This window comes from Kogia breviceps (genome assembly GCF_026419965.1).
Source record: "Kogia breviceps isolate mKogBre1 chromosome 20 unlocalized genomic scaffold, mKogBre1 haplotype 1 SUPER_20_unloc_1, whole genome shotgun sequence".
NCBI classification, from domain to species: Eukaryota; Metazoa; Chordata; class Mammalia; order Artiodactyla; family Physeteridae; genus Kogia; species Kogia breviceps.
Window position 1 is genome coordinate 282,501 of NW_026711560.1, and position 22,500 is coordinate 305,000.

Consider the following 22,500-nt stretch of genomic DNA (forward strand, 5'->3'; position numbering starts at 1 on the left):
AAGGGCGTATCATTTTCCAGATGGAAAGGACTATGCCAACGATGTTCTCAGAATGAATGGAGTGTGCAAAGAGGTAGAAAGAGAGGTTCCCGAACGGCGGTGGGGGGTGGGGGGGAAGGGCCAACCACCTCGTCTCTTCCTCCGCAGCGCTGGGTGGGGCTGGCAGACTCCCTTCTTCTCATGGCACTGATTTGATCTCCACAGCTCAGAAAACACGTGCAAACACTCAGAAGATACCCAAGCACAGTGTCCTTTACCTGGCTCCCAGTCGCTGGCTCTCGGCCTCTATCTGTCTCTGTCTCTGTCACTCGCTCTCTGTCTTTCTCTCTCTCCTTCTCTGGCTCTCCCAGCCCCCCACCCCTGCTCTTCCTCCCACTCTTTCTCTCTTTCCTGCCCCCCTCCTCTCTTTCTCTCTTTCTCTCTCCCTCCCTCCCTCCCTCCCTCCCTCCCTCCCTCTCCCTCCCCCTCCCTCCTCCCTCCTCCCTCCCTCCTCCCTCCTCCCTCCCTCCCCCCCCACCCCCACTCCTCCCTCCCTCCCTCCCTCCTCCCTCCTCCCTCCCTCCCCCCCCCCCCTCTCTCTCTCTCTCTCTCTCTCTCTCTCTCTCTCTCTCTCTCTCGTCTCTCTCCCCCTGCCCGCCTTCCTCCCCTCCCTTTCTCCCTTCCTCTCTTTCTCTCTCCCTCTCCCTCACCCATCCCCACTCCCCCCCCCCATCCCCGGTCGGTCATGTGGCATCCTCATTTTCCACGAGAAGTCAGGAAGCCGGAAGCGATGTTGGACTGATGTTCGCATGCTACGGAATCCCCCTTCCCCGGGGATAGCTGCGCTGCTGAAGGGGATAGCCGCGTTGCCTCTGGCGGGCCGTGGCGGGTGGCGATGGTGTCTTTTCTTCTGTATGGATAGAAATGATTTGAAGAGGAGGCAGGATGGGCCTAGGTCCACTGACTCACACCAAGGCCCTTTGGGAGCTTTTCAGTGAATCGGGACGGAACATTGCTCTCCGTGCGGGGAGGGAACCGGGATGGGGCACCCCGAGATGGACCGCTTTGGCACACACGTGAGTTGGAATTTCAGGCGCTTCGGACGCGACGGGTGGGCTACCGGGACGCTCTGCCGCTCTGCCTCCCCGCCTCTCCCTCCCTCTTCTTCCTGACCTGAAAGGAGGACCAAAATCTTCCTCCTCCAGAAGCTCAAGCTCAAGCTCAAGCTCAAGCTCAGAGCCCGCCGTTTCGTTTCGAGTCAGTGAATTCTGGCTTGGGCTTCTCCTGCGTGTGTGTGTGCGTGTGTGTGTGTGGTGGTGGTGGTGGTGGTGGTGGGGGGGGGGGGCACAGTGCACGCGTCCCCCGGCCGTGGGTTGCTCTCTTCTCGAGCTGTCTCTTGGGGACAGGAACTTCTCAGGCGACAACTCAGAAGGATCGTGGAGGGAACATCGTTTCTCCTCCCTCTCCCACGACTGATCGATGCGGACGTACACACGGGAATCTCGCGCCCCCCTTCCCCGCCCCAACTGAGAGGAGTCACCGGTACGTGGACATCCTTGCGGTCACAGACGCTCTCCGTGGCTCTTCTATGTGGCCGGGCTCCCTGGCCTTCCTTCACCGCCCCCGCCCACCCCCCGATGAAGTTGCATCATCGTTCGTAGTGTCAATGCTGTGAGGAGATAAGCTTTTCGAAATAAAATTCTCCCCGCCTTTCCTTCCCAAGGGCACCGTGAACACCTACCTACCTACTCTCGTGTGCAGTGCTTATGGACCCAGCTGGAGCAGAGGACCCTCTCCGACACACCCACGGACTCACTTGCTCCGAGTCGTCGGGGAGAGGGTGTTTGGTTCTGTGTTTTAAACTGGTGGGCCGATGACACGTCATCTCCTAGGAAGCCACCGGGTTCACCTCACCGGTTCGGGTTCGGTGGCGTGAAGTACATTTACATCCTCCTTAGGTTTGACTCTGAAAGTCTTGGGGCCCTGAGTAGGACGCCCCCAAATGTGCCTCCGTGGCGTACGGATGTTTTGGAATTAGAGTGACAACACCACACCGCGAGAGGGACGCTCTGACTCTCCTTTACTTCTCCCCTCTGAAATCGGGAAGAAAATCTCTCACGTGAAAGGGGAGGGGGGCGGGCGGGAGGTGTAGGGATCACGACGAACTGAACTGAACTGCTTTCGTGTCTCCTGAAATGTTCACGAATCATCTAAGTAGGATTGCTCATGACAAACAGAGGACATAGGTGTGGACGAGATAAGAATGTTTAAGGGGAACTTTCCCCCCAGTGCTTGTTTTCTGTAGGCCGACTTCAAGATTTTCCAGCATCTCTGGTCATCTCTGGGCTTACAGCTTGGCTAAGTGCCATGACAGGGTGAAATCTCAGCGAGTGTCTACATCATCGCCACATAAGATAAAATACTGAAACGTTCATGGCTCCACAAGTCTGAGGGTCTCCCTTCTTTGGACCTTTTACGGAGGAGAGACTGAGCATGTTCGGTTCCACGCCTAGCTAGATCTTGTGCTTTAGGGAAAGACTGTACTAGGTAGGAGCCTTGACTTCTACACAGTATTCCATGTTCACGCTGCTCACTGCGGTTGGCTTCCTTACTTTCACTGAAGGAAAAAAAAAAAAAAAAAGAAAGAAAAGAAAAAAGACAGTGTCCAAGGACGAAGCATTGTAAAGAAGGAACGTGTGTGGTCCTTCTTTAAGGACCTGAACCTGATGTCGCCATCCTCATGGGAGGAAGAGGACTTTTTTTTTTTTTTTTTTTTTTTTCCGGGGGGTGGGGGGGTGGGGGGGCGCGCGGGTGGAGGCAAATTAGGAAGTATGGAGATGAGGTTTGGGGGAAGGAGCGAGAGGTTTTAGTCCTAAAGGTAGTCATTTCTCAATGGGAAAGAAAGAAATCAAGGGACAAGCTAAAAATGGGCACAGACGATTGGAAAAGGCGTGTGAAGAAAAGAGGCTTTCGAAAGGAATCAGATCTGTGGTCAGGACTGGATGAGGATGGATACAAAGACAGAAATGACTTTTCACATCAACATTGAAACCAGTGCCAAATTAAGATTTAGTTGCCTCTCTCTGTTCAAAGGACCAGGTTTGGGTTTAGGGTTTGGGTTTTTCTTCTATCGGTCTGCTCTGTCCATCATGAGAGATTAGATTAGATTAGGAAAGGATCTTTTCCTTTATCTTTAAGGAGGGAAAGAAAGAAAGAAAGAAAGAAAGAAAGAAAGAAAGAAAGAAAGAAAGAAAGAAAGAAAGAAAGAAAGAAAGAAAGAAAGAAAGAAGGAAGGAAGGAAGGAAGGAAGGAAAAGAAAGGAAGGACGGAAGGACGGAAGGAAGGAAGGAAGGAAGGAAGGAAGGAAGGAAGGAAGGACGGAAGGAAGGAAAGAAGGAAGAAAGAGAGAGAGAGAGAGAGAGAGAGAGAGAGAGAGAGAGAGAGAGAGAGAGAAAAGCTTATGTCTTTGTCAAAAGTCATCACTTATTTTCTAGGCTGCCTTTATCAGGTCTCGGAGGACTCACATCGACTTAGTCCTCTCGATAGTCAAAGAACCAGGTCTGGCTCAGAACTGAAAAAGAAGCTTCTCTCTCTGCCTAGCAAGTCTTTCCTTGGGATGCTGGTGACGTGCCTAAGGAAGCACTGTTTCACGGTGACCTATCATCTGATGAAGTGCCTTACAATCTTTTGGATATTTTGGACACACTTGCCCCCAAATTGAAGGACCGATGAAGTCCTTTGGACTTAGAGATAGGATCCAGGAGGAGAGGGCCCTCCAAGTAGCTCAAAAAATGTGTTCTCTCTCCTGAGAAATGAGAGAGATGAAACTGACTAAGTTTCTTGGGGAGGTTCGATGACACGGGAAGCGTTGTCCAAAGAGGAAGGAACGACGTGAAGTCTTCTTTGGCTTGTGTCTGTACACCGATGTGTTCTAACGGTTCCAGAAATGATGGGATCTTTCTTCCCGGAAGTCTTCTCTGCCCTGGCATAAAGGGCTGTCTGTCGTCGTCAAAATGGAGGCTCACACGAAAGGGACTGTACCCAGTATCACGGAGATGTTCTAACCGACTTTCACGCCGAGGCGGCAACAACAGCCCGTTGAAAGATGGTGGGGGTGGCGGGGCACACGTGGGTGGAGCAAGTCCATTCTGTCCTTTCAGCATCCGGTCGGGGCTATGGCAGACGGGAGACGAGACGAGACGAGACGAGACGAGATGAGACGAGACGAGACGAGACGAGACGAGACGAGACGGCGGCCCAGCCGGTTGCTCCCTGGCCAACCTCCCCCCTGCCCCTCCCCTTGCATTCCTTCACCCGCCCATCCCACGGTGTCTTGAAGAGGAGTCCGATTGTCAATAGACGTGGGCAGGAAGATTTTCTACGGTCTACCGGCAACGGGAACGGCGACGTCTGACCTCTCGTGCTTGTAACCCTGGGGGGTGGGGGTGGGGGTGGGGGGGAACTTTTTCTCTCTGGAAAGAAAACCTCCTCTCTCTGGATCCTCGGACCCCCAGCCACTGGACTTCATTCCACTGCCACTTATTTATTTATTTATTTATTTATTTATTTTTTGTGGGATGCGGGCCTCTCACTGTTGTGGCCTCTCCCGTGGCGGAGCACAGGCTCCGCGGCCATGGCTCACGGGCCCGGCCGCCACGCGGCGTGTGGGATCTTCCCGGACCGGGGCACGAACCCGTGTCCCCTGCATCGGCGGGCGGATCCTCAACCACTGCGCCACCGGGGAAGCCCTCCACTGCCACTTCGTAGGGGTCATCCAAACATTCTTGTGACCGTGGCTATGTTTTCCGTGTGGGTTGAGGTCTTCCCTCACCGCAAGCCTGATGTCCTCACCGTGGCACAGAGACTGTTAAAGAAACGAAATGTGCTTGCCGCCTGGGGTCTGCCTTCCACAGGCTTCCGGGTGATCAGATCGAGGCACCCCTTTCACTGGGCAAATCCTACAGTTCTTCACAGAAGCTCTTGAAAACTTTTTTGGAACCGGCACTCGTCCAGTCACGCTCAATCATCAGGCAGGGCCGGCAGAACCGATGGAAAAACTGGACTCCAAGAAGAGCAAGAATGACTTCCATGGGGTTGAGTGACCTGAGGAGGAGGAGGAGGAGGAGGAGGAGGAGGAGGAGGAGGAGGAGGAGGAGGAGGATGTGTATGACTACTTGTGTAAAATGGGACTGACTGGGGAAGCGGGGGATACTTAGGGGGTTGGGTGGGATGAACATATACACATTACTGTACATAAAATAGGGAATCAACAAGCATCTCCTACTATAGAGCACAGGATACTCTACTCAATACTTTGTAATAACCTATGAGAGAAAAGAATCTGAAAAAGAATCTTTTCAAAATTATTTATTTATTTATTTATTCATCCATTCATTCATTTATTTATATTGCGGTATGCGGGTCTCTCACTGTTGTGGCCTCTCCCGTTGTGGAGCACAGGCTCCGGACGCACAGGCTCACGGGCCTAGCTGCTCCGCGGCATGTGGGATTTTCCCGGACCGGGGCACGAACCCGTGTCCCCTGCATCGGCAGGCGGACTCTCAACCACTGCGCCACCGGGGAAGCCGCTAAAATATATATGTGTAGATATAGATAGATAGATAGATAGATAGATAGATAGATAGATAGATAGAGATTTATAAAAATCTCTGTCTCTCTGTCTCTCTGTCTCCGTCTCCGTGTCTCTCTCTCCCTCTCTCTCTCTCTCTCTCTCTCTCTCTCTCTCTCTCTCTATATATATATATATATATATATATATATATACATACATACATATATATATATATATATATATATATATATATGAGAGAGGGAGGGAGGGAGAGAGAGAGAGAACTGAATCACTGTGCCGTATACCTGAAACTAACACGACATTGTAAATGAATTATATTTCAAATATTTTTAAAAAAAATCTGGAAAAAAAAAAAAGAGAGGGAGTGGGATTAGGACTGATGGTTAAATCTTTTGTTTTCCACATACAAGGGAAACAGAAACAAACAAGGAAAACCCAAGTTTCTTTTTTTATTTTTAAAGATGGATATCCATTTGGTAACTTATACCTCTGTCAGCAGGATGGAATCACTGATCTTTTTCTCCTTACCTTCCTTAATTCAGAAACTCTCAGTGAGGCTTCTTATTTCCTTGGCGATACAGCTATTTGCATACGTTACCTGGAGGCCAAAATTATGTTTCCATGAGACAGGGATACACACTTCTGGATATGAAATTCTGGTGCTACTCGTTTCCCTTAGGGTGTTGTTCTTAACCTGAAAACGGGACTGCATCCCGAAGTTTTGTGAGTTCCCTTCAATCTCTGGCTACGACTCTCTCCATGAATGTTGGCCATTTTCTCCCACCCTTTTGGCTTGGCATCACTGAGGCCTAAAACGGCCTTTTGCCTGAAGCCCTGCAGACGGAAGCTAGAGAACTTGATGAAAACCTTAGAGAAACGGCCACAACGGCTCCTATGGAAAGAATCCTCGTGCCTGTTTCTGTGAGAGCCACTCCGAAATTTGAACCAAACACCCGACGACATCATCAGAGGTATTTCAAACTTCTAAAGTTACTTCGACCCTGACATCTAGAAATCTCCTTCACACACACACACACACACACACACACACACACACACACACACACACGAGTCACCAGCTCAGCTTTAATATGTTCCAAGGAACTTTCAGAGGAGGGAACTGTTGAGCTCCCAGAGTAGGCCGCCCCAAAATGTGCCTCCATGCTCTATTGATTATTTTGAATTCAAGTGACAAGAACCGGCCAGCACAAGAGGGACACACTGGCCCTCCTTTCTGTCCTCCTGCGGAGGAAGATCTCAAGTGAAGACATCTGCTTCCACACATGTCCATGATTCTCAAATGGTGTAGTGGGGTTTCCAGGGTCAGGAAAAGGAGGGGACACCTTTTGCCTGGAGAAAAGGCCTGTTTCTCACACGTCCTCCTCCCGTCACCTCCTCTCTCCCTCCTTCCCTCCCTGCAGTTTGGAGGGGGCAGCCTGAGGGTGGCGAAATTGGGGAAAGAAAAGAGAAAAAGCCATTCATTAAAGAGAAGCTCGAGGCAAAGTCAAAGGCTCCGACCTGACCGGAGAGCTTTCTGCATTTGAATCGAGCGATTGAACGAGGCCCTGCGGAATGAATCGTCCGGACCTCCCCTCCCCCGCTCCTGGCAAAGGTCAGTCCAAGGGGACTTAGGAAGGAGCTCTGGAGAAGGAACGGGGGTGGGGGTGGGGGTGGGGGCGGGACCAACAGACAATAGCCGCTGCCTGCCTGCCTGCCTGCCTGCCTGCCTGCCTGCCTGCCTGCCGGGTTGAGGCCTGAGGGCTGAGGGCCACGCCGCCTCCTGTAACACAATCCCTTCCAGGAAACTGCTGTGATGACTATGTGGCAGTGAATCATCAAATCCGAACTCTCTTGGCCTATTTCTGCAAAAGGCCCGAGTCTCAGCTATGACAGATTCTCTGGATTTCTTCGCACATGGACTGACCCGCACCCTCCCATTCTGTCAGATCCTCCTTTGTACACACACCTCCACTGGAAGGGCTCTTTGGCCTCGTCCAGAAAAAGAACAAGCAAAAACAAACACACAAACAGACTGAAATGATGTGTCGGTATTTATTGGAAAGAAACACGCTCCTCTCACATACTTGAGGGCAGGAAGCGGAAGGCAGGTTCTCGGCCGGAGGGGGACGGGAAACCTGAACCGACGTCGGTCAGCGGGCCGCCCCCCCCACCCCCCTTCTCTCCCACGTCACGTGGGCGTCCCTGCCCTGCTGTTGATATTTCACTTGGGAAACTTCTGTAGGCCGGCCGAGATGCCAGCTTGCTGTCCTGCTGCTTCATGTCCATCTATCTCTGTCAGCCATGCCCAAGAGGCACGTGAAATCATGGAGAGCAAATAGCACACCCAGAGCTCTCTCTCTCTCTCTCTCTCTCTCTCTCTCTCTCTCCCCCCCCCCGTGTGTGTGTGTGTGTGTGTGTGTGTGTGTGTGTGTGTGTGCGCGTGTGTGTGTGTTTGGATTTCCCAGGAACCTATGAGGGAGCAAAGGGAGGGCTGGGTGAAGGAATCCTGGGTGCCTGTCATCGCACACCCTGCAGAGCACCATTTATTTCCATCTCCATATCTGAAAGACACTTAGTCCTCATTTCAGCAACTTGATGGTGATTCCCCTTCTAAATACATGACAAAACCTATGAAGTACTGGACTCATTGAATCTGTAGCTGCTAACAGGGTCCAGGGAGTTTTCAATCAATGGCAGGAAAAGAAATGATCCTGAACATAAAACTGCCAAGAATTCCTATGGATGGAGTTATCGTGGACCGACCACTGGTGAGACGTGCCATGGGGGCTCGCGTTTGACAGACTGGAATGGGATAGGTAGAGCCAGTCATCCCATGTTTTACCTCGAGCTGCAGAAGCAGAGAATATCATCTAAAAGCCTACCTTCATGGTATCTCAGTGCTCAGGGCTCTTCCTTCTCAGGGATCTTGTGTTCTGTAGGGATAATTCACGTGCTGGGGCAGTAGGTTCCCAGTATCATCTTGTGAAATGGATTAAATGATGTCTTCCTTTTGAAAAGATAAAGACTATTTGGAAAAGTTATTAACAGTGAACGCGTGACGTTATCCTCTCTGATCTATAAAGTAGAGTTGACCGTTGAACCACCAACATGGAGGGTTACGGCTGCCGACCCCGACCCCACGCGCTGTGAGCGTCCATGGATAACTTCACACTCAGGGCCCTGTATCTGCGCTTCCACCTCCGGGGACTCAGCAACCGACCACAGATCCTGCAGTGCCATAGTGCACACCTATGGAAAATATCCACCTATGAGTCACACGCACACGCACACACACACACACCCACACACACACCCACACCCCCACACACCCACACACATCACCCCCACCGCCCCCCCACACACACACACTTCACAGTGCTGTTGGGCAACGGCCCTAGCACAACCTGAGAGCCTTCGTGGTATTCGGACTCCATTACCTTTGGTGTGTGTGTGTGTGTGTGTGTGTGTGTGTGTGTGTGTGTGTGTGTGTTCGTGTGTTCTTTTACCTTTAGTTTTGAGGACAGAGGTAGGGCCGAAAAGAGGTGAGCAAAGCCTTCCCCTGGAACCTGAGGAGGTGTTTAAGGGTTCTGGTTGGCAGATCACCAGTGTGCTGAGTGCCAGGTCCTGGGGACAGAGCTTCTCGAAAGAAAGAATGTGCTTCTTTGTGTCTTGGTGACCTTCCGACCGACCGACCGACCCTGGTGGGATGTGGAGCCCATCCGTGGGAAGGGCCCTTCTCGCCTGGGTCTCGGGAGGATCCTGGGTGCAGAGAGCTCCGCCCTCTACCTTGTATTTTGCCCGTGGAGTGGAGTTGGACGGTGTTTCTAAAGACTCACGCCGGGATACCAGGTTCTGCCGATTCCGGGACCGAAATAGGTCCTGCTCCATCCCCTCTCTCCCTCTCCCCTCTACTGCCTTCGTTCAGGCTCGCACCTCACCGGTCTCTGTCCTGGCTGGGCCTCTGACGACCCTGCCGGCCTCTACCCTGGCCCCTGCTCCCTTGGTTTCCGTGCCGCGTAGAGAGCCATGGTCCTCAAAAGGCAACTGGTCACCTTCTCCCTTTTGTGGAGTCAGTCCTGGCATGGCTCCTCCTGGCCTGGACGTTAACATCACGTGCAACGACTGACAGACTGTGTCCTTCCTCCCGGCCTGATCTTCTACAGGCTCCCCGCCGAAAAGGGGGGGTAAAAGTCCGCGTGTCTTCCCAAAGTTGAAGATTGGACACGCCTGCCTGGCCGATCGATTCCTAGCTCCGCCACTTGGGAAACCTACTGGATCTTCTGTCGAGACCGCAGAGACATCTTCCTTCGCGGTGCGGTCGTCGGCAGCGGTTCTCTAAGCCGGCCCCGACCGTGTCGGAAAGATGTGTCCCTCCGCCTGTCGAGGACCCGACGAGAGTCAGATACCTTAAGCTCGGTGACTTCCCTGCTGTCTCCCTTTCTGTGGCACAAGCCCATATCCCTGGGTGAGCCCTGTCTTCGCGTGGGCGTGACTTGGCACCACGGTCCGGAGGTCGTGGTGGAAGATCGTGTGCCCACGAAGAAGAGATCCTTGCTCCCGGGGGGGGGGGGGGGGGGGCGGGGGACGTGGACTCTGGGCATCTAGCGTCCATCTTCTCCACGTTCTTCTGAACCCTGCTCTCCCTCTTTCCGCCCCACAGCTCGCCTGATGGTTCGTGGGGAGATGACATCCCAGCCGGCGAGAGCCAAATGATCTTCCCAACGCACGAGAAAAGGAGAGGCGCGGGCCCGGATCCGTCTTAATTTTCTATGCCTAAGAATTTCTAAGAGTTCTCATCCTCCTTTGGCATCGCCCGCGCCCCCCACCCACCCACCCCCCCCTCACCCACCCCCACTCACACACACACACCCCCCCCCCCACACACACACACACACTCCGCACCCCCGCCAGAGTATAGTTGCTTTTTCAGATTGCCTCTCTTTGCTCAGATCCAACAGAAGAGATGTTAGGTTCGGACGCTTCTCTGGGTCTTTCTTTGTTTTCTTAGGAGGGCTCCCCGTGTCGCATGAAACTCAGAAGAAATACATGCGTAAGCTTCTCTCCTTGTGAGTCTGTTATAACACGTGGAAGATCATTTAAAGATCCGGAGGAGGCAAACTAGGATTCACGCACCCAAAGTGGAGCCGGGTGGCCGGTGGGAACGGGGTTCCAGGTGCCTTCCTGTTTGGGGGAGGGGGAGATCTCCCCCTCTACCCCTCTTGAGTTCCTGTGGCTGGACTCATTCTAAAATGGGCCCGATGGGCTTCCCTGGTGGCAAAGTGGTCGAGAGTCCGCCTGCCGATGCAGGGGACACAGGTTTGTGCCCCGGTCCGGGAGGATCCCACGTGCCGTGGAGCAGCTAGGCCCGTGAGCCGTGGCCGCTGAGCCTGCGTGTCCGGAGCCTGTGCTCCGCAACGGGAGAGGCCACAAGAGTGAGAGGCCCGTGTAATGCAAAAAAATAAAAATAAAAATAAAGTAACATGGGCCCAAGGCGCGGAGAGACGAAGGTGTGTGGGGGGAGCGGGGTGACCTTTCCTTTCATTCGAGGGCTGAGAAGTGGCTGAAGCGGGCGGCGTCTCTCCTGCTCAGACCGAGGAACGAACGGTACATGGGTGAGACAGACAGGGAACCGGACCGAGAGACTTAGGTTTTGGGGTGTGCCGTGAGCGAACGAGCGAGCGAAGGAAGAAGCTAAACAGAGCTCGGGTTTGCGGTGGTCCGCAGTGTTTGTCTCCGAAGGTTTCTCGGGCCCGAATGCCCTAATTTGCCGATCGCGGCGGCGGCCTCCTACCTCCGGAGGCAGGGAGTGCACCTTTCAGCCGAGAGATGGATGTCTCGCTTTCAGGGAGACACAGAGGAGAATCCCAGTGTCCCTCGGACAAACGTGGCTGCTTCTGGAGTCCCCCTTCGCTCAAAATCGTCAATGTGCCACGGAGGCCCGTTTTGGGGTGGCCGATCCTGGGCCCAACACCCTTCTCACGGAGAACAGGAATGGTCAGAATGGACGGTATCAAAGTCCAGGGCGCCACCAGCCTGTTTCAAAGACCTATCTGCCAGCAGCAGCTGTTAGCTGTAACCTCGTACTTTCCGAGTCCCCTCCACATACCCCCCCCCCCGCCCCACCGCCGCCGCCGCCCCCGCCGCCACTTTGCCATCTTGGCCAATCCCAACGGATCCTCGCTTCACGAGCACCCTTACTGCTTGCCAGCTTCAGGGTGAACAGATCAGGTCGGCCGGCGGGGTGGTGGTGGTGGATCACGGTGGATGAATAGGAGGAGCGGAGAGGACGTGTAAGGCAGGGAATCTCTCCAAAGGTGGGCTCTTGGTGGGACGGAAACAAACGTTTTCTGTTTTCTTTTCTTTTCTTTTCTTTCTTTTTTTTTTTTTTTTTTTGTGGTACGCGGGCCTCTCACTGTCGTGGCCTCTCCCGTTGCGGAGCACAGGCTCCGGATGCGCAGGCTCAGTGGCCATGGCTCATGGGCCTAGCCGCTCCGCGACATGTGGGGTCTTCCCGGACCGGGGCACGAACCCGTGGCCCCTGCATTGGCAGGCGGATTCTCAACCACTGCACCACCGGGGAAGCCCGGAAACAAACGTTTTGAATAGGGCACTGCCTGAGATTGGGTGAATCGGAGGGACCTCTACGGGGCCCCCCCCCACCCCCTCCCCACCATGAAAGGGCCCCACACAAGCCTGCCCTTTTTACCCCAGTTGAAAACCCTCTCTAAAACCAGAAGGCCAAAAGAAGAATGACCGTGAGAGATCTGACCGGCCATCGCTTGGGACAACAGTGAGGCCAGTGAACCCAGTGAAAAGTGGACAGAGGGGCCTAGGTCCCTTGGCTCGACCCCTTCGCTGAGAAGCCAAAGCCTTTTACACGGGGATGAGCTTTTGCACACTTAGGTTTCTTCGGCCGGTGCAACGTTCACGAAACACGCCAAAGGAAGATGATCGAACGATGGACGTGTTTGTTGTCTGCCTGAGCCCACACGATACGAAATAGAAACTGGGGGAGGGTGTGTGTGCTGATGTTCGGGGTCTGGTGGGAGAAATCCTGGAGGGTTTTTGCCCTTAGGGTGCCTTGGTCTGGGGTTGACTTGTGTGCGCTGAGAAAGAGGGCCGTTATTGAAGGCGCTGTGCAGATTTTGGACACCCTGATCCATGGAACCCTGAAGTTTGGGAACCTAGAAATCTTTTGGTCTGCATTTGAGTTGGAAATCATCTCCTCGACAGAAAGAAGTACATAGAAGGAGGAGGAGGAGGAGGAAGAGGGGGAGGGGGAGGGGGAGGGGGAGGGGGAGGGGAAATGGAATTGCATGAGCAGATCAGCCCTGGGGGCCTGAGTCTCAGACACACACAGACACACACACAGACACACAGACACAGACACAGACACAGACACAGACACACACACACACACACACACACGCGCGCGCACACACACACACACACACACGAGGCTCGCGGGAGTAAAAGAAGATGAACTTTTCCTCTGTTGACACCCACCCACGACTATACCTAGTTGTCCCAAGACGAGAAGCTCAGCTGTACATTGAACCCTTATCTGTTCCTGTGCTTTCTTGCCGAACATTCTCATGCGCTTCTTTCCCCTCGTGGAAGCACTTGGTATTCCCCACAGGTAGCCACCGTGGAACCAGCTGCTGATGATCCAAGAATTTGGAGGATTTCTGGAAATGATCAGTGATCCCGAGACAAACTCTCCCTTTCGTGATCCAAGCAACTCGGGGGGTGGGGGGGTGGGGCTGCCTCTCACCCCCACCCCACCCACCGCCTTCTCCCTTGTGTACAAGCTATCTCTTTTAATTTAAAAAAAAAAAAAAAAAAAAAAAAAAGTTTTGCCGTGCTAGCCTTAGAAGCCTTGTGGAAACGACCTTCATTTTTCTGGTACTGCTGTGCCAGAATCTGGAAAGGGCCTGGTAACAGGTACTGTATGTCTGTAGCTCCCTTCTAGAGCTGGCCTGTTTCTGCGTAGGGATCCGAGTGCCACAATGAACTTGTGAGAGAGCTCTCTTGAATGGCTTAGAAGGGAGCACTCCGGAATTCAGTCCACTAGAAAGGGAAGGGACCCAAAGGTTTTAGGCAAGTTCACGTGGTGATCTAGGCTGAACCCTTCAGCCGAGAATAGCCAAGGTCAAGGTATGGGTTTTATGAAACTAGGCACGTCTTTAGCGTGATCAGCGTTCGAGGTCATCCTTTCCTTCTATCTACGTCGACCCCAAATCCAGTAAGTTCACGGGAGTGAACCAGATTCGTCGGCAAGAAAAAGAACTTGGGGATGATGGCTGACATCATCGTCTGAAGTCTCAGGAAGTGTTCACGGGCCATCTCGTCGTCATGGGATCTCGAACAAGTGATGTCGATAGCTCTAGGTGCAGGAACTCCTTAAGAAGCGTTATGTTTTGTGGTATGTCTACTTAAAAACAGTCTCGCCCAGACCTTTTGGGTCACTTTAGAAACTTCAGAGTTGGCATAAGTGGAATGATGGGGAATTCGTGGAATGTCTGGATCCTTTCCAAAGATAACCTATGGAAACGTTCGTTCATGGCTCGACAAGTCTCAGTGGACCTACTTCTGTCTCCTTATTACAGAAAGACTAAAGATGTTTCGATGTATGAGTCCACACCTCTGGCATCACTCTGGGGAAAAGAAAACATTTTTAAAAAGTGACACTGTGTGAAAATGTATGCTGGTGAAATGGAATCATCCCTTTGCCAGTCCAGAATCACTGGTGTCACAGACGCCGTTCACCCTGGCTTCCTAGTTCCTGTTCATGACCGATTCAGGTTTCTGAGGGTTCCGAATTCTGATTGTCCTTTTCTTGTTTTCTTCTCCATTCGTGTCTCAAAGAACTTTACGTTCCAAAAATATTTTTTAACCTACCAAATCATAGATTGTCCGTTTGTCACAAAAACTTTTAGGTTGAGAGATCTTTTCTTTCTTCCTTCCTTCCTTCCTTCCTTCCTTCCTTCCTTCCTTCCTTCCTTCCTTCCTTCCTTCCTTCCTTCCTTCGTCCCTCCCTCCCTCCCTCTCCTCTCCTCTCCTCTTGTCTCCTCTCCTCTCCTCTCCTTCCTCTCTCTCTCTCTCTCTCTCTCTCTCTCCTCTTTCTTTCTTTCTTTCTTTCTTTCTTTCTTTCTTTCTTTCTTTCTTTCTTTCTTTCTTTCTTTCTTTCTTTCTTTCTTTCTTTCTTTCTTTCTTTCTTTCTTTCTTTCTTTCTTTCTTTCTTTTTCTTTCTTTCTTTCTATCCCCCAAGTCTGTGCGTTGTGTTTCTTTCACTTTGTTCTGTTCCTAGGTACTAGGGATTTCTTTTAAATTCCATTAGCTTAAATAAGGGGCTTTGCATTTTTTGGCGAAAGCACCAGAAATGTATTTTCTCATTGAGTGTCGGAATGTTGTTTGCCGTGGATGAGGCAGGCTCTCCTTCTGCCAGATGACTGACGATTGGATGGAGGACAAGAGTACACGTGAGTAGGATCACGAACACTTACTGACGTTTCAGAGGACCTTAAATGAAAAACAGAGAAGCCTAGCCTCCCCCCTCCCCGCCCTGTAAAATTCGTCTGAAGTGGAGAGAAGACCTTGTTAAAAAATCATTTTGCTTTTCGTTCGATCCACATGGTGCGTGGATTTCCTAGCAGAAACTTAAGCGAGGTGTGTGTTCATCATTCAGCAGAATTCTAATTCTCTAGTTCTAAGGAAAACTACTCCAACGCTTGAGGAAGTCACCTTCCCGTGCAATCCTTAGGGAAAGCTCCCACCAAATTTAAGGATAGGAAATTTGGTTTGTAAACAAACGAGAGTCTTCATTTGGCGACCTTTGGTAGAAGTGGGGTGGGGGGGTTGTCTCACTTTCCATGGTTCCACTGTGCACACATGTCAATGACTAGGTGAAATCGCACCAAGAGCCTAACTACGTGTTTCAAATGTCAGTTTCCGCGATGGATGAACGGTAGCTGCGTCAAGTTCAAAGTCTGCTGCTTCCCGTTCGGTCTGCAGTGACTCCACCGATAACAAACGTGCGTGCCCCGTGTCCGGGGACCGATCCTCTTTCAGAGCCTGTCGGTGATTGCCTGGCGTGTATGTGTCTGTTTCCCAGGTCACACGCAGTGTGTCGTTGTGTTGCCCCCCGCCCCGGTCTGGTCTCCCCCGTCCATGGAAAATAAAAAGAAAGAATTGCCCGGGAACGACGAAAGTGCGGCTAAGAAACCCAAAATGATGACGCTGGGAGTCATCACTTGGATGGGGTTAGGAGACACCTGGGCATGCCTAGGACAACGCTGCCACCGTGTGAGAGACCAGCGCAAGGAGAGCTGAAGAAAACAAAGAAAAAAAAGGAGGAGGAGGAAGGGGAGGAGGAGGAGGAGGAGGAGGAGGAGGAGGAGGAGGAGGAGGAGGAAGAGGGTGGGGGGCGGGCGGGGGTGCGGGTGGGGGGAGGACAGGCTGAAGATGTCTCCAGGCGATGACGTTGGTGAAACCGTTCCCATTCAGAAAAGCACTTCCAGAGAAGAGAGTTCAGGACCCAGAGGGCACAAAGGGTTATCGTGTTGGAGGCTGATCTTCAGTTAGGGGAATAACAAGCAAACACACAAAACCTAGGACTGCTTATCCAGATGTAGAAAAGATACCACGCCAAGAAGGCAGGCAGGAGAGCAATGTTGAAGATTGCTGTTCCTAGGACCTTCCAAAATGAATCGGAGGCTTTCATGGCATGCTTTCTTTGACGGTCCACCACTCAATAAATCGTACTTTGGCTCTCTTTTTATTTCTCTACCTTTTAAATGGTGAGCGAGTAAGAGAGTTTTAAAATGTTTTGATAGGATTTTTTTTTTTTTTTTTTTTTTTTTTTTTTTTTTTGTGGTACGCGGGCCTCTCACTGTTGTGGCCTCTCCCATTGCGGAGCACAGGCTCCGGACGCGCAGGCCCAGCGGCCATGGCTCACGGGCCCAGCCGCTCCGCGGCATGTGGGATCTTCCCGGACCAGGGCACGAACCCGTGTCCCCTGCATCGGCAGGCGGACTCTCAACCACTGCGCCACCAGGGAAGCCCCCTGATAGGATTTTTGAATGTCGTGGGAGAACGGTATTTTCCCCCCGTGGATGAACAAGATTGCTTTTTCGAGCTTCACCTTTCACGGTCATTTTAGGGTCCTGAACTGCCCTGCCAAGTGAGCCCTGTGTGTCGCTGTGTCCCTTCAGAAGGGTTGGTGCTTGATGACATCATGATATCGAAATCTTGATGGTTGACTTACAGGACCACTGTTGGGAGTTTGTTTGTCGTCTTAATCTTCCTTACCTACTGCACTCACGTGACTGTCCACTCTTTGTCTCACTTCTCTCTCCGCACCCCCACCCCCCACCCCCCACCCCCCACCCGGTCCTTCTCTCATAGATATAGACGTACGGGCACAGAGAGCGCTAACAGTGCGTCCGTACCTATCTCTACATCGTTACAGGTGTTGGTACAGATAGACATGTACATGTCGTCTTTACCCCCTCCGTGGGCACTTAGTGGAGTTGCTGGGTCGCATGGTAGTTTTCTGTGCAGTGTTTTGAGGGACTTCCTTTCTGTTTTCCATACTGCTGTCTTTTGTCGGAGAGCCGTTCTCTCACCCGCCGGGTGACATCTCTGAGTCCTCCCTCCGGCGTGCCACGGTGGTGGTGGTCTCTCTCAGCTTGAAAAATACGTGTTGGATCGGGAGGAAGGAGGCACTTTTTCTGCTTGTACGAACTTGCTGTCGCAACTCCAGATCCTGTGCCTGTCCGAATATCTTCGTCCAGAGAGATGCGTGTGTGCGCTTTTTTCGTTGCCCCGTTGGATTCTTTCACTAAAAGAGGTTTTCTGTTTTATTTCTGTTTGTTTTGTTGTTGTGTTTTGTTTGTTTGGTTTTTACTAAGAAAGTTGTGTTCTTTCTTTCTTTCTTTTTTCTTTTTTTCTTTTTTTCTCTTCTTCTTTTTTTTCTCTAATGAAAATGTTCTGTTCTGGCCTCCTGCCCACTTTTCTCACTGGGTCGCTTGTTTTCTGGAGGCTGAATTGTGTGAGGTCTTGGTCTGTTTTGGATAGGCTCCCCTGACGGGATGTGCTTGGGCTTGTCCTAGGCCTTTATACGTCCACGTCCACGTATACGTATGCCACAAGCGTACGTAATGTGTGTACGTATGCGATACGTGCACGCTTTTCTCTTTGTTTTAAAGGCCAGAGAAGTTCTACAGCTTGACTTCTTGGTTGGTATGGTTTGGTGTGGTCCTGGTGGGACTACGGTTCGCTGTCAGTACTCACCGCACTCCACACACACACGCACGCACGCACACGCACACACACGCTCACACACACTCGCACTCAGAGTGTTGCCTTGTGTCGACGTACCGGAACTCAGTTTCTTTAGTGGATGGCTATTGACTCCACCCTCGCCCCCTCCCCCCCAGCCGCCCGCATTCCCCCAACCCCCGCCTCACCCGCCCCCACCCCCCCCACCCCCGCCCGGCCCGTGATGGATCGTGGTCAGTCCGTTATGAAATCCATGTTCTCGTGACCGCAAGTGCATTTTCCCCACCCTCGCAGCACCGATGTGTTGTCTTTGGACGAATTCCTGCGTTGTTCCCTGAGCGCTTGCCTGGTTTCGGTTTGCCAGTCCCCGACTTCCGTCCCTCTCTCTCTCCCTCCCTCCCTCCCTCCGTCCGTCCCTCCGTCCTTACATCCGTCCCTCCGTCCCTCCGTCCCTCCATCCGTCCCTCCCTCCTTCCCTCTCTCCCTCCCTCCCTCCCTCCCTCCCTCCCTCCCTCCCTCCCTCCCCCCCCCCCCGTCCGGGCAGCCGGGGATCTTGCTCGTGCCCCTCTGGGCAACCCGTGCCGGGCGCCCCGGGCCCCGCCGGCGTCTCCGCGGGATTTCCCCCCGCCCAGGAATCGCGTTGGGGAGCGCGTCTCCTCCGAGACAGCCTCCCGGCGACATCTCCCCGGCTTCCCCCGCCCCCCACCCCCCCACCCCCGTCTGCTGCCCGGGTCGCACCGTGTCGTGTCGTGCCGACCGGGGAGCTAGCTCCGAGATGGACGACACGGGGCCGCCGCGCCAGACGCCCGCCGCCTCGTCCCGGGCTGAGCTCGGGCGTTTGGGCGGCCCGGCGCTGCCGCCGCGTCCTCGGTGGCCGGCCGGCGACAGGGATCCGGCCCGGGGACGTTGGAGCCGGTTGTCGGGAGCCACCTGGCGGCCGCTTTTATATTGTCCCTTGTCTCTGGAGCTTCGGCGACCTTCGTGAGGGCTGTGAGTCGGCCGCCGGGCCCGAGGCAGAGTTCCGGCAGCCAGGCGACGCTGGTGGCCACTGTCCCGGTGGCGCCCAGGCGTGGGCGCCTCCTGCTGTCGCTTGAGATTGGGCGTGCAGGTCTATGAGGGTGTGACCGTCGCCGCGCTCTCGAGCCGCTCTGGGGGACCGCCTGGCCCGGTCGACCAGCATCCGTCCGCTCCCCTCCGGCCGCGGGGACCGACCCGGCCACCCGACACGACCTGGGCCGGGCCGCCGCGGTGGGAAGGGAGAGGGTCTTCCGCGCCCTCCGGAGCGCCTGCGGATGGGCGGTCGGTCGGGCTTTCTCCTGGCTCACCCTTTGGAGCGTTCATTCCCCGACCCCCCCACCCTCCCTTCCTCTCTTCCGCGGTCCCCACAGCGCCCCGCTCCGGAAGGTGGGGGACCGGCCCGGGCCCGTGCGTTTAGGTTAGGCCGGTGGCGGGCGCGACGGGCTCGGTGGCGGGCGCGCGTGGGGCCCCTCCCGGTGGTCGGATTCTTTCTCACCGATGTTTGGCCGAGTCGGACTCGGGAGGTGGGGACCGGCCTGGGCCGCGAGGGGTGACCCGGAGAGACCGGCCCGGGCCCGGGCCCGGGCCCGGGTGCGGTCCCTCCCTCGTGGGCTCTGGTCGCCTGGGAGGCGCCTCCCGGGGCAAAATGTTTCCAAGTGCCCCTGGGTCCGTGGACGTGGACGGACCGGGCCTTGCTCGCGCGGGTGGCCGGGGAGGGCGCACCCGGCCCTTCAGCGTGCCCACGGGGGGTCCTGGTCGGCGGACTTTGAGTTTTTTCTCACCCTCCCTCCCCCGCCCCCTCTCCTCCACCCGCCGCGAGTCCCGGCCGGGGTGGGGGTGGGGACCGGCCCGCCCGAGCCGTCCTGGGTGGCCCGGATAGGGCGGCCCGGGCCCGGGCGCGGTCCCCCGTGGGGCCCGCTCGTCGGAGACGGCCGAGTGAGATATTTCTTTTCCTTTCACCAAGTCTTGGCCCGGAGACTCGGAGGGACCGGTACCTGCCCGTGCGGGTGAACCGGGGAGGGCGACCCGGCTCGCGGCCCTCTCCCACGTTTGCCCGCCCCGCTTGGCCCGCCCCCCCTCCCCCCCCCACCCCCCCCCCCCACTCCCCCCAAGCTCCTCGGGTCGACCAGATGGCCCCGAGAGCTCCGGGGCTGGTGTGGATGGGGAAGTGTTGGGGACAGGCGGCCGGACCGAGGTCCCGGGGACCCCCCCTGCGACGCGTGCGTGGGCCCCGCTGCCGGGCGCCGTGATTTTTTTCGCCCGAAATGGGCCTTTTTTGCCACCAGATAGGTGCTGACACGGTCTTCTCTGGCGTCTGTCGCTGAGAACTTTGGGAGTCTGGACGCGCGCAGGGTTCTGGGCTTTGGATCGCCGTCTGGTGGCCGAGCCGACCCTCGCCACTTGAGCCGCCCGCCTGGGCCTGCGCGCCGGCTCTCGTGTGTGCGTCCGGCTGACCCGACCCGCGGTGCCGCCTCCGGTCTCTGGCTCACCCGAGGGCGGCGGGGCGGCGGGGCGTTGGGTCTTCTACCCCGTGTGACTCCCCTCCCCGCCGCAGGCACCCGGTGGTGGCTGAGACGACGACCCCACCCCGCAGGCTCCGTGCCACGTGTCAGGCGTTCTCCTCACTCGCGGGGTCGTCGGCCACTTTTGCCTGAGAGGAAAAAAAAAAAAAAAAAAAGAAAGAGGGGGTTTGGGGTGCCGCCGGTGAGGCCGAAGCAGGCTCCTCTGGTGATGGTCCTCGCTGTGTGTGCCCCTCCCCTTCGGGGCCGGGTGGTCCCTGGCTCTCTGGCATGACTGATCGATGTGGTGATGTCGCGCTCTCCTGGGCCGGGCCTTAAGGTCGCGCCAGACGAGGGACGGACGTTCTTGGCGAACGGGACCGCTCTTCTCGTTCTGTCCGCGGGCCTCCCCGCCTCTCTCCTCACGCTCTCCCGGCCTGTCGAGGGGTGTGGGGAAGGGCAGGGGTGGTGGTCCCCGGCCCTGACCTTCGGCCTCCCGCCCCCTGCCTCACGGCGTGGGTGGCGGGGCCGTGGTCCTCGGACGCAGCAGACGCTCTCGCTTCGCCTCCTTGGCGTGTTGCCCCCGTGGGCGGTCCTCCCCGCGTTGGTGGGGGGGTGCCGTCCCGCCGCTGCGCCGCGCGCCCCTGCCGGCGCGTGAGCGTGCCTCGTTCGATCCTCTGTGGTGCCCCTGGAGCGCTCCAGGTCGTCCCTCAGGTGCCCGAGGCCGAGCGGTGGTGTCGTTCCCTTCTCCCAGCGTGCTCCTCGGGGTCCCCGCCGCCGCGGTGGTGCGTCCCGTGAGTGGCTCTCTTGGGGGGGTCGAGACGGTAAGGGAGGCGTGCCTCTGTTTTCCCTCCCTCGGTTGGGGGAAACAGGGGCCGCCTCGTCGCGGTCGTCCTCCCACGGTGTTGCTGTGGCACGGGGGGACTGACTCGGGCCAGGCGAGCGTCCGCGTGTGCCCACCCTCCCCCCCCACGTGTGTGTGTGTTTGTGGCGGTCGGGGGGGAGGGGGTCGCACGCGGGCGTGGGTGGCGAGCGCGTTGGGCCGGGGCCTGTGAGAGAAGGGGGTCTTTCCGCCCCTCTCGGGCGTGCTCCCTCCTCTCGGGGCCCCCGATGGACGGGCCTGGGGGCGGCGGAGGTTGTGCCCCCGGCTGTGGCCGCGAACGCTCCTCTGGGCCTCGTGCTTACCCATACCGCAGACCCCTCTCCCAAACCCCGCCCAGTCGTGGACTTTGGCGGCTCGTGGAGCGCCTCCGTGGGCGGGCCCGAAGGGGAGACGATGGGTTGGGGGGACGACGCCCCCTCGGTGAGGAAACCTTCTCTAGCGATCCGAGAGGGAGCCTTGGGGTACCGGACCCCCCAGCCGCTGCCCCTCCCGCGCGTGCAGTGGCCACGGTGTTGGCGACTGCCAGAGCACGTGGGCGGAGCCCCTCGCCTTCGCGGCGGGAGGGTTCTCTGCGCCGGCCCCGCGGTGGGGCCGGGCGCCGCTCTTTGCCTACCGCGGCCCGCGCCTCCCCCCCTCTGAGTCGGGGGAGGGTCCCGCCAAGGCCGGGCGTCCGGCGCGGGGCCGCGCGTGCGCGTGCGTGCGCGTGCGCGTGCGGTGACACACCCCCCTCTCGGTGGCGAGGCCGAGGGGGGCGGGCGGGGACGCCCGGGCGTCCCGACGACTCCCTAGTCCCGCAGCCGCGAGGAGCCCGTCGCGCCTGCCCTCGCCGCGAGTCGGCAGCCGGTGGCGGTGTTGCGGGCACGGTGCGGGCCGCCTCGCTCGGGGGCGTTCACCCGGGGCGCGGGCCCCGGGGGTCGGACTCGGACGACGGCGGATCTGGCGAGGACGGAGGGGTTTGAGCTCGGTTGGACGGACGGGGTCCCTCCGCGGTACGCGGGGGGACCGTCGCACGCGGGGCCTGGCGGCGGGGCCGGGTCGTGGGAGGCCCCGGGGTGGCTGGGGCCGGCCGGCGTCTCAGGCGTCGTGGGACCGCCCTCGTGTGTGTGGCGGTGGGACCCCGCGCTTGTTTTCCTGGTGGCCCGGTCGTGCCTCGGCACTTTCCCTCCCTGGGCGGGCGCCCCGCGCCCCTGCCCCGCGGCCCTCGCCGTGTGCGCGTGCCGCCCCCTCCCCGTCGCCGTCGACGCCGC